The sequence below is a fragment of the Mustelus asterias genome, chromosome 9, assembly GCF_964213995.1.
Source record: "Mustelus asterias chromosome 9, sMusAst1.hap1.1, whole genome shotgun sequence".
NCBI classification, from domain to species: domain Eukaryota; kingdom Metazoa; phylum Chordata; class Chondrichthyes; order Carcharhiniformes; family Triakidae; genus Mustelus; species Mustelus asterias.
In genome coordinates this window covers 120,184,871-120,201,319 of record NC_135809.1, presented here as the reverse complement: position 1 = coordinate 120,201,319, position 16,449 = coordinate 120,184,871, and the positions used below count along the sequence as shown (strand labels likewise).

General features: G+C 40.9%; 1 protein-coding gene across 1 annotated transcript in view; it reads left to right on the top strand.

The window, feature by feature from the left end:
- Positions 1 to 16,449, top strand: part of LOC144498964 (transmembrane protein 263) — a 195,749-nt gene that overhangs the window by 79,009 nt on the left and 100,291 nt on the right. The window lies entirely within an intron of this gene.

Genomic DNA, 16,449 nt, shown 5'->3' with positions numbered 1-16,449 from the left:
AGTGACTTAATTCTGACCCAGATTATCTTTTTTAGAAGTTTTCTCACTGCTGAGGTTCAAGATATGCTTAATATCAGGGACTCCGGCTGAAACTGGGGAATGCACAAGCATAATGTATTTTTCTATTCTTCTGCCTGAGTACTACTTGATGGGTTTCGGATCATACCGATTCTCCCACTGTTAAGGTCGAGAACCTCTGTTCAATATGCAAGGCAGGTCTGGGCTGGTTGGTCTCTGTTTGCTTTCGACCGTTGTAACCTTGGCTACATCTCATCAGGCCTTTTTGCATGCCGAAGGTGTCTCGCTGTGTGTTAATTTCAAGTGTCCAATTTTGCATTGGGCCTAGTTATTTAGGTCATTGGCTACTTGGCCACAGTTTCCATTGCTAACGTATCTTATATAATGATCACTGTTCCCTAATGTGCTCTGACTGACAATTGACCCACCTCAGTCGTCCAGAATCAGATGCAACGATGCCTTTTTCCTTCCTGGTCCAGAAACACATTGATCAAGGAAAATTCACCTGAACTTTCTTTAAATGTAGTCCCTTCTCTCTCTCTCTCTCTCTCTCTCTCCCTCCCCCCCCCCCCCCCCCCCCCCCCCCCCCCCGGCCCCTGGCCCCCAGCCGCCTACATTCCCTCTTAATTTTCTTTATCCCTTTCCTACTAAGTCATGGCCCATAGAATCTGTCTATTAGCATAAATGTATCCCTATTGTTAAACCAAATAGATTCAATCTTTTACCCCTGTAGGATATTCTGCTTCTTGCATTGTAATACTCTTAAAACTATCACCCATTCTCCTTTTTTTGCTTTTGTATCCTTCCAGATTTCCCAGTATTCTGGAATATTTAGTCCTGCCTTTTTTTTCTGAGCCATTTTAATTCACAGGTAGCCCTTGGACTTGAGAAACAATTGGTTCCTGAAAACCACGTAAGTTGAAACATCATAAGTCAGAACCGATTTTTTTCCCCACAGGAGCAATGGTATAAATGGGGGGACTTGTTCCTGAACCAAGGTTGGAAATCACTTGTGGGGTGCCCAACGATGTAAAATACACTTAACTCTTGCCCTGTAAAGTTGCTGATGTTTGCATGCTGTAGCAAAGCTCCTTGGTTAGTGTATGGGATATAATGAAGTCAATCAATCACTGTTGAAGAGGGCATATTAAAGACAACATAAGTATTTAATAAGTGCTGTTCATCGTAACTCAAACTTGGTAAAGTCAAGGAATGCATGAATTCAGTTATATCTGTGGATACATAAGGAATAGGAACAGGAGGGGGAGCGATTCAACCCCTCGCATTTGCTTGCCATTCAGTAAGATCTTGGCTAATCTGATCATGGCCTCAGCTCCACTTTCCTGCTTGCCCCACTGACCTTGTAGATCAAAAATCTGTGCAATTTAGCCCTGGACATATTCCTGAATGTGACCCTGCCTCCATTGCTCATCCTGATAGAGAATTTCAAAGATAACAGCCCTTTGAAGAGAAATAATTCCTGCTCACCTGTCTTAGATGGGTGAGCAGGAATTATTTATGGGACTCCTTCCTTGAATCAGGACATCAAAAGTGTACTGCAAGTACAGTGTTAGCAACACCTGTCCAGTTGTAGCAAGACTTCCCTGTTGTAGCACTCAGCAGAAATACATTTCACTGAAAAAGAAAGATACTAAGGGAAGGACTTATTATCCATAGCTAACTAAGGAAGTTAAAAATAGCATGTATTGAAAGAAAAAACATAGAATTCTGCAAAGATTAGTGGCAGGTTAGAAGATTGGACAGAAAGTTTAAAAAAAGAGCAAAGAATAACTAAAAAGATGAGGGAGAAGTTAAGAGTATTAGAGAAAGCTAGCTGGAAATATAAAAACATGAAGAGTTTCAACAGGTTATCAAGTAAAGTGAACTTGTCCACTAGTGTGCCTGGGGAAGGAAATGACTGATGAATTGAATAGATATTTTGCATGGTCTTTACTGTAGAGGATACAAATAACATCCCAGAAATAAATGTGCATCGAGGGATGAATGGGAGGGAGGAAATTAAAACAATCACAATCACTGGGGAAAGGGTACTGAGAAAATTATTCATACTAAAAGTTGACAAATCTCCAAGTCCTGACAGGCTTCTTCCTATGATTTTAAAATAAATATCTACTGAGATAGTAGATGCATTGGTTTTAATTTTCCAGAATTCCCTAGGTTCTGGAAAGGTCCTATCAGGTTAGAAGATAATGAACATAGCTCCTCTGTTCAAGATAGGAAAGAGATAGAAAGTGGGAAACTAAAGGTTAGTTAGTTTAACACCTGTCATGGTGAGGATAATGCTGGAATCCACTTTTAGGGAGGTAAGAAAAAGTTGACAAGGTTTTGTGGAAGGGAAATCGTAATTGACTAATCCTAGATGACTTTGAGGAAGCAGCAAGCAATATGGGAAAAGAGCAATCTATTGATTTGGTGTACTTGGATTTCCAGAAGACATTTGAAAAGGTGCCACATAAAACCATAGAATCTCTACTGTGCAGAAAAAGACCATTCTGCCCATTGAGTTCGCACAACTCTCCAAAAGAGCATCTTACCAAACCCACCCCACGCTATCTCTGTATTTACCATGGCTAATCCACCTGACCGGTGCATTTTTAGAAACTAAGAGGCAATTTAGCACCACCAATCCACTTATCCAGCACATTCCACCAGTCTGGAAATTCAGGAAAATAATCGGATCTTTTCTTTTCTTTCCTTTTGTTTTTTGTCTTCCCATTTTTACTTTATATTTGTTCCCGTCCCATCACCATTATGTGAACACCCAGCAAAGTGTTCCCCAACCAAGATAGTATACTCAGGAAAAGAAAGTTTGGCACAACCTAGCTGGTTTGATAGCGTCTGTGTAGTGATAGCTGGGTATGTTCACAATGTATGATATCTACTGCTGGAAGGTATGGCCTTACTAACCCACATCATGAGATAAGCCCAGAATGTTCTGGAGAGAACTATTGAGGTACAAAACAAGGCTAATATAATAGTGAATAATGTTGTTGAGCTTCCAAAGGAGCATTTTTGTTCCAGTGGATAGTTTATTTCTAAGTCATTGTTAAAATTGTATCAAATAATCTGTATATATTTCCAGGAACTGAAAATACTGAGTTGAGCTTTCCTGGGAGTGCGGCTGATGAATTATGGGTTTGAGTTTATTACTGTCTCTATATTAATTATCCTTCTGGCCTGTCTTGGTGAGATTGCCAATTAGTGCTGAATTAGTGGCAGTTTGGTGCTAGTGGCCTGTCGTAGCTATAACTGGGTTAGAACTATCCTGGCTTTTTAATGTACAAACTTTACATGCCATCACAGTTTCAGCAATGTTTGAACCTAGGTTTCTAATACTGAAGAATTAATCTAATGTAATTATGTTCAGAAAGTTTTAACTGGTTTTAAAACTTTATGGTCCTTGATAACATTGTTACGGTCCTCTAAGGGGCAGTTAACATTTTAAGAAATCCGAAGACCCAGCAATTAACCGACTGGATTGCACTGCAAGGTTCTATGGCTTTAAACAAAAACTTTATTGTATGTAAAGCTTCTGGCTAAGCAATCTTCCAGCTTTCTTCACAGAACACCTCATGATTGTGGACTCATCAGCTTCTTGGCCTGGCTTTGGACATGCGTTGAATGCTTTTCCCCAGTCTGTTTCCACAGCTTTTGCATAGCTCTTTGCAAGCCAGCTATTCAAACTGACTGCTTTCTGCCACAGGGCAGACCACTGTAGATTCATTCCTCTAGCTTCGAACTAGACAAACCTTCCAGCCTCCCGAATTCCAAACTGAGTTTGAGCCCCCATCCATATTGTGTGGTGAATGATAAAGTTAGTATTTTCTGTGCTTAAATGTAGGCCTGACTATCTCCCCACATGGTGAGATTGGACCTGGAACTGCCTCTGTTCCCAAAATGAACTGTTTATTTCTGTCAGTGACCCCACAAACAGAAATCAAACAAATGAATCTTCGAACCAAGATTCCAGCCGGAATCACTACCTTTCTGGCAGTGTGGCATGCTTTAGGTTGTCCGCAAACAGAAATGTGAATTAATTATTTTACCTTCAGCATAAATATTTGATTCTGTAACTCACATGAATAATTTATATTTCTTATGGGTGTAATTGCCCTTTCTCCTGACTCCCCAGTTCCATTACAAGTTTAGAGATGGATCATTAATTGCTACAAGTTTTTTCACGGTCATCTTTGACCATAAGATTAATATAAGCTAGCTTTTAGCTGTAATTAACCCCAAGCTTGTTTGAACTGCATTTACTTCAGGGATTCTTTTCAGTTTCTCAATCAAATGCCCCTATTTTCTACAGTTCAAACCTGAATTCCTAAAACTAAAAATTGTATTCTAAAGCATAGGAATTATCAACTAGATATTTGCAACAGTACTTTGAGGTTAGAAATAACCCCATCCATATTTATTCAGCCTTGGTATGTATCCAAAGGGTTTTAGGAACATAGCGTTTGGTAGCCGACTGCTGAGATTTGTTGGTTTAACACAAGGGAATAATCTCTGAAAGTCTAAACTTGAGCAGAACTTGTGTTAACTAAATAAACTGGGGGTTTTTCTGTAATTTGATACCAGTGACAAATGAATCATGACCACAACCAATCTGTACTGAAATTGCACATTGAAAAGTGATCTACAGAAATAGTATAATGAACTAGATGTTGTGTTGGTCACTGAAAAGACAGATTTTCAGGTGACATTTATTTTTGCACTAAAAATGTGTGAAGTTAAGTTTCAAACAAGTATGTTACTTGGAGTGCAGTTAAAATTTTATTGATTTTTTTCAATCTCGCAAGGGGCACAGTTATGCCTGCAGATTCAATGTTTTGTACCTGAATGCTCGGAGCATTCGAAACAAAATGGATGAATTAGTTGCACAGATAGACGTAAAGGGGTATGATATAGTTGGCATTATGGAGACGTGTTTGGGAAGGACAGACAAAGGAGAAGGTGTTGGAGTTGCATTGTTGATTAATGATATTGATACGAAATTGAGGAAAGATATTAGCATAAATCATGTGGAATCTGTATGGGTCAAGTTAAGAAACAAAAAGGGGCAGGAAAAACATTGCTGGGGGTAGTATACAAACCACCAAACTGTTGTGGTAATGTTGGGAAAAGCATTAGACAGGAAATCAGAGATGCATGTGTTAAAGGACCATCTGTGATTACAGGCGACTTTAATCTACATACAGATTGGGAGAGTCAAATTAATCACAGTACAAGAGAGAAAGAATTTCTGGAGTGCATACAGATTGTTTCTCTGGAGCAATACGTTGAGGAACCAACAAGGGAGCAGGCCACCTTGGACTAGATGTTGTGCAATGATAGAGGATTAGTTGGCAATCTAGTTGAGAGAACCCTTGGGGACGAGTAACCATAACATTGTAGAATTCTTTGTCAAGGTGGATAATGATGTAGTTGATTCTGAGACTAGGGACCTGAATCTCAATAAGGGTAACTATGATGGTATGAGGCATGAATTGGCCATGATGGACTGGGACGCATGACTGAAAGGAAAGACAGTGGACACAGGCAATGGTAGGCATTTCAAGAAAAAATAGGTGAACTCCAGAAGTCGTTCCTGTTTGGCGCAAGAGTTGTCAGGGAATTGTGGGCGAATCATGGAAATACAAGGGAAATTAGAGAGAGTATCAGATTCAAGGAAAAAGCATGCAAATTGGCAAGGAAAAGCAATAGGCCTGAAAATTGGGAGCAGTTTAAAATTCAGCAAAGGAGGACCAAACGATTGATGAAGTGAAAATAGAGTATGAAAGTAAGCTAGCGGAGAATGTAACTGACTGTAAAAGTTTCTATAGATATGTAAAGAGAAAAAGATTGACAAAACCAAATGTAGGCTCCTTATAGTTAGAAACAGGAGAATTCACAACGGGGAATAAAGAAATGACTGAGGAATTAAATTTGTACTTTGCTTCAGTCTTCACAAAGGAAGATATGAATGATGTACCAGACGTTCTGAGAGAAACATGTTTTAGTGAGGAGCTGAAGGAAATCAGCATTAGTAGAGAAATAGTTTTGGGGAAATTGATGGGATTGAAGGTGGATAAATCTCCAGATCCTGATAATCTTCATTCCAGAATACTTAAGGAAGTGGCCCTGAAGATAGATTCATTGTGGTTATTCCTACAGATTGGAGGGTAGCTAATGTAAGTCCGCTATTCAAAAAGGGAGGTAGAGAGAAAATAGACCAGTGAGCATAACGTAGATACTGGGGAAGTTGCTAGAGTCTATTATCAAGGATTTCATAACTCGGCATTTGGAAGGCAGTGGTATAATCCGACAAAATCAGCAAGGATTTACGAAGAGAAATTATGCTTGATGAATCTATTGGAATTTTTTGAGGATGTAACTAGTAGAGTTGACTGAGGAGAACCAGTGGATATGGTTTATTTAGACTTTCAGAAGGCTTTCGACAAGGTCTCGCCTAAAAGACTAGTATGTAAAGTTAGAGCACATGGGATTGCAAGTAATGTCTTGAGATGAATAGAAAGCTGGTTAGCAGATAAGAAGCAGAGTTGGCATAAATGGGTCTTTTTCTGATTGGTGGTCGGTGACTAGTGGGGTTCCGCAGGAATCTGTGCTAGGACCACAATTGTTAACATATATTAACGATTTGGAAGAGGGAACTGAATGTATTATCTCCAAATTTGAGATGGGTGGGAGGGTGAGCTGAGAGGAGGACGTGGAGATGCTTCAACATGATTTGGACAGGCTGTGTGTGTGGGCATGTGCATGGGAGATGCAGTATGATGTGGATAAATGTGACGTTATCCACTTTAGTAGCAACAATAGGAAGACAGATTATTGCTTGAATGGGTGCAAATTGAGAGAGGTGGATACTCAGAGACCTTGGAGTCCTCGTGCATCAGTCGCTGAAAGTAAGTGTGCAGGTACAGTAGGCAATAAAGATGGCAAATGGTATGTTGGCCTTCATAGCGTGAGGATTTGAGGATAGGGATGTTTTGCTGCAATTGGAAAGGGTGTTGGTGTAGCCACATCTGGAATACTGTTTGCAGTTTTGGTGTCCTTATCTGAGGAAGGATGCCCTTGCTATAGAGGGAGTACAGCGAAGGTTTACCAGGTTGATTCCTGGGATGGCAGGTCTGTCATATGAGGAGAGACTAAGTCGGTTAGGATTATATTCACTGAAGTTTGGAAGAGTGAGAGGGGATCTCATAGAAACTTATAAAATTCTAACAGGGTTAGACAGGGTAGATTCAAAAAAAAATGTTCCCAATTGTAGGGGAGTCCAGAACTGGGGGTCATAGTTTGAAGATAAGGGGGTAAACCTTTTAGAACTCAGGTGAGAAGAATTTTTTTCTCCCAGAGAGTGGTGAATGTGTGGAATTCACTACCACAGAATGTAGTTGAGTCCAAAACCTTGTCTGATTTCAAGAAGAAATTAGATATAGCTCTTGGGGCTAAAGGGATCAAGAGATATGGGAAGAAGGGGGGATCAGAATATTGAATTTGACAAATAGCCATGATCTGAATGAATGGTGGAGTCGGCTCCAAGGGCCGAATGACTTATTCCTGCTTGTAATTTCTATGTAATAAACATTTGTATAAGAGTTTGTGCCAAGTGGGTTAGGGTAGGCAGGGAGATGGGTGATATGGAGCAGAAAGTCAGCAGGCCTTTGTGCTGGAGAGGTTGAAAATTTGGCTCAGATGCCAAGGTTAAGAACAGTCTGATTTAGTTTGAAATAATAGCCAGGAAGGGAGGTGAAGCAATTGTTTGTGGTGGGATATGATGCTTTGTAAAGTTTAGCTTGAGAAAATTGTTGCCCATCCAAGATTGCGTGGCGGATAAATCAACCATCACTGTTTGGTCAGTTCAGTGAAAAGTCTGCAGCACTGCCGCAGTAGTGAAGTTAGATGGACCACAGGTTTTAAATAAGCATAGATTGATAGAAAATATTGTGGCGTTACAACAACAGATCAAAATGCCACGTCCAAGAAAGATTTAGTGTCTGAGTCAACATGTAAAATCGGCTTGTGAACACTATTTCAGCATTATACATTTTCCCTCTGTTCCCTGTGCATTTTTAAACTGCTCACACGTCCATAAAGCATTAAATATGAGGTAGAAAAAAAGAAAGCATTAATAAGACTGTGTGCTTCTAATTGCTAAGCAAAACTCTGCATCTCCCTTGAGGGAGTGAACATGGAAGTTCATCAAAATTCCTCATTATTTTGGCAGGGTTGGGGTGGAGGTGGTGATGGGTGAATTCTAATCTGTGGTGTGAAATTAGCTGTCTAATGATTTACTAATTAGCAACCCTGGCCTGGCAGCATGCTAGAAAATTGATTTGCAATATACTAATGAGAGCCATGAATACGGATCTACGTTTATGTGGCTGCCATTCCCCAGCAGCAACTGAAGGAATAGGGATTGTATAAAACTTTGGGAAGTTTCCCATCAATATTTTTCAACATTATGTAATGCTCATCAAGTATGCAAAAACTAGTTGGAAATCAATGATGCAAAATTTGTGTTTCAGAGCAAATTAAAACCTCATTATAGAGTCACATAGGTGTTACATAGAACTGGGTTCAAATCCTGCCATGGTAGATGGTGGAATTTGAATTCAATTAAAAATATCTGGAATTAAGAATCCACTGATGACATGAAACCATTGTCGATTATCGGAAAAACCCATCTGGTTCACTAATGTCCCTTGGGGAAGGAAACCTGCCGTCCTTACCCGGTCTGGCCTAGACGTGACTCCAGAGCCACAGCAATGTGGTTGACTCTCAACTGCTGTCTGAAGTGGCCTAGCCAAGGGCAATTAGGGATGGGCAATAAATGCTGGCCTGTCAGCAACGCCCATGTCCCACGAATGAATAAAAAAATGTCATGCATCTTCAGCATGAGACCACAAAGCTTATGCTGTGGATTTCTTGGAAAGTGTCTCTGCTGGAATCTACTTTTGTTTTTTGACCTTGTTAATAGTGTCATGATGTTGCCTGTCATCTCTTCCATGGAATATAGGGCACTTAAATAAGAAAGGAGCAAGTACTAAAACTGACAGGATTAGGGAAAAATGCATGGAAATCAATTTTGTTTTTTAGTCTGTTTCCTAGCTCATTGCACACAAAAGAGAAATTAATTTGGAATCTTTTCACCAGCTATGTTCCTCCTTCCCTAAATGAGAGCAACAATTGGAGACCTGCATCATCTCCATTTGGACCTCTAATAGCATCATGCAAAAACAAGCATGTTTATTGGAAGCAGCAGCTGAGTATGATCTTTCGGTGTAATTTGTTTAGCCCCTGTGTATTAAAGAAATAAAGTACTTACATTTATATAGCGTCTTTCACATCCTCACTGCTTTGCAATTTATTCAGGAGAATTTTACATGTAAGCAAGTAGCCAATTTGCAGGAATGAGTTGAATGATTTTAATTTGTTTTGAAAACTAGCGAACTCTCCTCCACAGAATGCATGATATGTTGATCATCCGCTTGGAACAGAAAGATAAGACTTCAGTTTAATACGAGAAAGCACCTTTTCAAGAATGTAGTACTCCCCAGCCTAAATTATTTCAAGTTTGGGCTCTAGAGTTGGATTTTAATGTTCTGACTGAAGAAATAATGCTCTCATTGACCCGAGCGTTACTTGGGGATTTATCCGTAAGAGAATGTTGCTGTAAACTGCTTGTTCTAGCTGTTGGGGTTCTGGGACCTTAGTGGCAGTAAGAGCAGTGCTGGTGAGAGATTCTTACGCTGCCATCTTTCTAAGCCTTGACTTTTGTGGCCTCCTCTCTGTTAATAGTGGTTTAGCGTAGGCTCCTGTGACTTTCCCCACATCAGAGGAGTTGACCAAACAACTGAGATTTTGCCCTCTTGCTTAGTGTGAAATAGTGAATAAAACAAAGTAGTTGAATTCATTGATACACCCATGTGTACTTTTCATACTATGTTTTTAGTTGGTTTTATATATGGATATTATTTTTTTGTGGGGCCGTACTTAGAAATTGTGACTTATCCTTAATCTTCATTTAGAATCATAGAATCTCGCAACGAAGAAGGAGGCCATTCATCCTCTTGCATCCATGTTGACTCTTTGAAAGCTATCCAGTTAGTCCCACTCACCTTTATTTTCTCCCTTTTAACTGTGCACACTTTTTCCAAGTAATTATCCACTTCCCTTGAATAGTAAAATTGAATCTCCTTTCGCTGCCCTTTTCAGGGAGTGCATTCCAAATGACAGCTTGCTGAATAGAATAATATTTCTGCATGTCACCTTTAGTTCTTTGCCAAATGTATTAGCTCTGTTTCTGCTGGGAAAAGTTTCTGTATTTATTCTATCAAATCTTTGATTTTGCATACCTTCATTAACTTTCCTCTTAACCTTCTCTGTTTTAAGGAGAGCAATCAGAGCTGCTTCTGTTTTTCCACTCAACTAAAGCTACTTATCCCTAATACTATTCTTCTCTGCACCCTCTCCAAATCCCCATCATTCTTAAAGCATTGTGCCCAAAACCGAATATACTACTACAGCTGAGGCCTAACTCGTTATTTTATAAAGGTTAAATATTCAATTGTTTCTGAGGTGTGGTTCTTTAGCCCCAGAGTAGGTGCAACGTACACTCACCAACATGCCACCAGGGCTAGACACACAGAATCCCTACAGTGCAGAAGGAGGCCATTTGGCCCATCAAGTCTGCACTGACTCTCCGAAAGAACATCTTACCAAGACCAAAGAGGACAGGCTGCTTCTAACGAAAGGATGGCATTAATCAGTAGTTAAACTGTGTCAGGTCCTGTGTCAGACTTTCCCTGTTGAAACAAGCAATCTCAATCTCTCTACAATCTGACCACCTAACTCCACCTAATAATTGCAGAGCAAGACCAGATGTCAGCAGCTCCTAGATAGTATTCCCTGCAAATTAAAAGATTTTCCTTGTTTGAATGAGGCTATATATCTAACACTAGTTGGGGGTGCGGGGAGGGCTTTGAAAAGCTGACTGAATTCTCAGTTAATCAGCACTCAAAGGGTGAAATGCTGACATGCCTGATGGGTTGAAGCCCTTCTGTGTCAGCTCCTCTGTGAGTCCCATGTTTGTCTGTCAGCTTTTGCACGTCCAGAGTAGACAGCAGGTAAAAAGGAGCAATTTACTTCTATCTGCTGACATACAGTTCAAGGTGGCAGATAGGAGTGTAATGCGGAAAAGTGCGAGATTATTCACTTTGGTAATAAAATCAGAGGGCACGTTATTTTATGATGTTGATGTTCGGAAAGATATGGGTGAACAAGGAACGTACAGTTAACACACAGGTGCAGCAAATAGTTAAGGCAAACCACATGTTGGCCTTTATTTCACAGAGATTGGAATACAGGAATATGCATGCGTTGTTACAGTTGTACAGAGCTTTATAACCACACCTGGAATATTGTGTGCAGTTTTGATTGCCATGCTTAAGAATTTCCTTGCATTGGAGGTGGTACAGCAAATCCTCACTAGATTGATTTTGGGGATGAGGGTTGACCTATGATGAGAGGCTGAGTAAATTGGTCATATATTCTCTGGAGTTTAGAATTATTGATGGTCTTATTGGAATATACAAGATCCATTCAGGTGCTTAACAGAGCAGACACTTCTCAGGCTAAATGGAGAGCATGTGTCCCATGGCTGCAACATGGACATGGTCTCAAGATAAAGAACATTTAGGAATGAGATGAGAAATTTCTTCACTCAGAGTTTGGAATCTTTGGAATTATTCCCAATAGAGGGTTGTGAATGCTTCATCGTTGAGCCAGCTTAAAGCTGAGATGGGGTTTTACAATCTGAGAATCGAGGGATAGGACGGGGAAGTGGGGTTGAGGCTGATGATCAGCCATAATTGTATTAATTGGTGGAAAAGTCTTGAGCGACCTTTTTGTCTACTCTCCTATTATGTTAAATTTTTATCTGTATCAGTTCCTTTACAGCCCATGTGCATGTCCGCGTCACTCCTTGCTTTACCTGTATGTATCTCAGTTTAGCTTGTACATCTACAGTGCACTGGGTAAAAGGAAATATTTTGAAATCACAGTTAAGTCTTGGTGTCAATCCCAGTTGTGAAGGTTTGTTGAATATGAAAGGCTTTGTTAGTGATAATGGAAGGAATTTTCAATATAATCAGACTTGAATAAAGGAAACCAGAGAGCTGGGTCGGGTTTGAAGTGGAACTGGGCTTGTTGGGAAAGTGCAAGCTATTGTTAAGGAGGAATCACTCTGTCTGGAACTTGATTTTGCACACAGCTCCATGTCAGGTCCATGCGCAACACAGGCCTTCAAAACACATGAGTTTTTCTATTTCCGGCTTCAGTGCCAACGAGCAGGATAACCATAATCGATGACACTGGGCACAGATCTGGTAGATGGTCTTAATGGCAGGATCTTGCTTAAACAATTGGATGCAAACTCCTTGACCCAGTGAGAAATAATTATCAGTGGGAATTAGCAAGAGGCCACTGTGAAGGAACCTTTGAGGAAGGTCCCTGACAGTAACAGGATGGGGGCAGGGGGAGGAATGTGTGGACATTGAGGCCCTGATTGAAATTAGAGGAAGGATTGTTGCCAGGTATCTTGTGAAGAGCAAACAAATTGCATTAAGTTAAATTAAGCAGCACATTCCACCCTCTCGCCTCCCCAACTGTCTCTCTTCCTACTCTTTCTCTCTCCTCCCCGCCCCCCTCCCCGGCCACCCACAAATGTCACGTCCTTTGTCTCATTTGATTCTTACTTGGGGTATTTTGACTCATCTCTCTGATCTCCTGTCTTTCCTTCCATACATCCCCTCATTGGGTGGGAGTGGGTGGGGTTAAAATCTCCACGACTGAAGAGTAATGGCAGGAGTAATAACAAATCTCTGAACTCTGACTGGAATATTAAGATAGGGTGGAGGTGGCATTAAGGTGCAGTGAAATCCACAATGAGGTCAACTAGGAGGGTCCACCAGAACTTCCAAGTCACCTAAGCTGTCTGTACCTGCTCAAGGGATCTGGGCTAATCCAGCGGAACCCAGGTCACATGTCTGCCTCTTTCCAATCATTTGGTTGGGTGGTTGGCACAACAGCAGACTTGATCAGAGCAGAGAGGAGAACGGTTTACTGAGGATCTCAATTATGGTATTGGGAAATATAAAATGGTGATAAGGATTGAATGGGAATGAGTTCAGAGATTCAGGGTCAAGAACCAACCAATGCATTCTCAAAAGGAGATTGTCTAGCCTTCCTGAGATTAGCAATCTCACTTGCATCACTTGACACGTCATCTCCAGTTTTGCATCTCTGTTGTACTGGGAGATCCTTGGTTTTGAGACGGGATTCAGAGGGTGAGGCCACTTCAGATGGGCTTGCAAATCAATCAAGATCTGTTTGGAAGAGCAGGCAGGAGGGGCTAAATGGCCTAGTCCTGTTCCTATGTACCAGTTGGGGAGATGGGGATGGAGGCAGAAAGGTCCTCCTGATCAAGGAAATCATGCTACCCAAGTAATTGAATGGTGTCACTGACAACTGCCATGGGTTAGTTGTCTTCTATTGAGGGTTGCTGGCGTGATGTTGCGTTTTTATTTGTCAGACTAGAGGTCTCATGGTCAAAGATTTGCAGAGCTTCGATGAAAGTGTCCACAGAATCAGACAAGGCTGTTCTGTTGCCCACAAAGTCTAGATTTGTATGCATGTAGCTGGCTCCTATAGCCACTGTTTCTGTTAATTTTGTGGATGAATCAGCATTAGGCAAAAATGAAGTTGGGAGAGAACGCAGCGTTGTAGCATTGAACTTGAAAGGCTTGGAAATCTTTTTGTCAGTATGAACCCTGTTACTTATGTGGATATGTAGACCTCTGATATAATTTTGATAGGGATTGTTAACGATTTTAATAGGAGTCACAGGCATACTATTCAGTGAGGCAAAAGTTATTTTAAATTGATGTTGGCACTGTAGAATGCCTCAATGTAATTGTGACTGGCTGCCACTTGTCTTAATTTGATGGCAGACCTATTCTCTGCTGCTTGCATGTAGCTTGCATGCAGCATTTGTCTGTGGGTTCATGATGTCAGTACAATATCAGCCAAGTGAACACTTCAGTCTCCATTGATAGTTGGTAATATCCCTGTAGTTGCTATTGTTGCCTTGTATCCTTTATCTTTGTAAAAAAAAAATACACAAGGCTGTGGTGGCGGGCAATAATTTCATCAGTCCTTGTGTAAACAGCTGGTGCAGCTGATAGTGCCTTCGTTAGCTTTTTCCCACAGATTCTGGAACAATGCCGTTTCTGCCGAGTGCTTTCCAATCCATTTCTGAGTGTGCCTTTAATTTCTAAGGATGGATTGCTTCCATTGTAAGCTTTACTGATGAGCTCAAAGATGGAACTGTTTGTATGAATTTGAGAAGCTCAAGCTGTACTCCTATCTGCAGCAGGTCATTACAATTGTTCAATATGTAGCCCTTGGCTACTTGAGGGCTGGACATCTTTTTTTTTCTATAATCTTTCCATTTTGTTTGACGTTTTGCTCTAGATGTTTAAAATAAGGTCCAGACAGATTTCCAGTCATTCTCTGACTATCCATAATGGAGGCACTGGAGATTTAGTAGCCGTTTTTAGAGGTTACATTTGGAGTTAAAATGCACTTTCACTTTGGTAGCTCATGAACATCCAAGCCCAGGATGAAATCTGAGGTGGGTCCCAGCCAGTTTGCTATTTAGACGCATAACATATGAACTCGGTACCTCCGAATTCTGAAAATTTCAGACACACAGCCCTGCAGCCCACCACACCTGTGCAGACTGTACCTTACAAAGAAATGTCTGTTCTAACTCCAGCTCCCTGCACTTTCCCCAATAATTCCCTTTTTCAAAAGCTTATTTCACTCCATTTTGAACTAGGCAAAATAGTAATATGAACCATTTTGGAAGTCCAGGCTGTGGCTCATTATAAAATGCGGTTCTTCATGTTTTACAGCTCAATGTATTTAACCAAAGTTTGTTGGTCAGGCGCAGATTGAACAATACTGATATTTTACAGTGAGACACTTGGATATGTGTTTGCAAATGCCTTCCACCAAATGTGCCATCCTACTCTACCTCCTTCCAGGAGTGCCACCTGGCTACTTTGGCTACATGTAGAGTATGCACATACTGAAGGCTGTGGCCCTGATGACACATCCCAGAGTTGCAGAGGAACTGAACACCAAAATTTGCCACTCCCTAAGCCAAACTGTTCGTGTCGTTATGATCCTGGCACCTACTGTATATTTTGCAAAAATTGCCCAGGTATATACCATTCTCAGAAAATAAAATTTATCCAACGTTATCTTGTCTGCTTTTCTCAATCATTAGGAAGGTGATAGTCATCATAATGCTTTGAAGTGTCACCTCAGCAATAACCTACTTATTGATGATCAGGTTTCACCGGAACTGACTAGGCTTCAGACTAAGGTTGCCATCTGTGATTAAATGTATTCCTAGGTTCGTACTTCTCCCCATGCTCTAGCCATTCATCAGCCAGCAAATCACCCCTATGACACACTGCCTACCTGCGTCAGTTGGAAAGCAAAATAACTCATCATTATTGACTGTCAGGCAAAAATGGCCTTTTCCCCAATTTTAAGTATTTTTCTGTCGGTTTTCAATCCTTGGAGACTCCAGGCCAGTCCTGAAAGGCTGACAACTCTACTGCACACCACTGCAAGCCTGAATCAGGGCTGTGGACATTACCTGTCTGTCAAACACTAAATTTGATTTGATTTATTATTGTCACGTGTATTGTTATACAGTGAAAAATATTGTTTCTTGCGTGCTATACAGACAAAGCATACTGTTCATAGAGAAGGAAAGGAGAGAGTGCAGAATGTAGTGTTACAGTCATAGCTAGGGTGTAAAGAAAGATCAACTTAATGCAAGGTAGGCCCATTCAAAAGTCTGATGATAGCAGTTGGTACGTGACCTCAGACTTTTGTATCTTTTTCCCGACGGAAGAAGGTGGAAGAGAGAATGAACTACACACAACATTAAGACGATGTTTGAGCATAGCACCATCAAAGAGGCTGAGTAAGATCTAAGTGGTCCAAAGATATGCAGGTTAGGTTGATTGGCCATGCTAAATTGCCCCTTAGTGTCAGGGGACTAGCAGGGATTACAGGGATAGGGCCTGTGTGGGATTATTGCCGGTGCAGGCTCGATAGGGATTTAAAGCAGTCTGCTTTAAACTGCGTGCGCTCCCACCCTATTGGAAAAGAAGTCACATGGTCTCCAAGGTTTGCCTCAACACCCAAGTTTCACAGGAGATATTAGATCAGCTTGGTCCAACAGGTAGCATTTAAGAAGTGCCTTAAAGGACACTGAGGTAGAGTTGCAAGGAGGTAATCCGAAAGTTAGGGGTCCGAACAACTGAA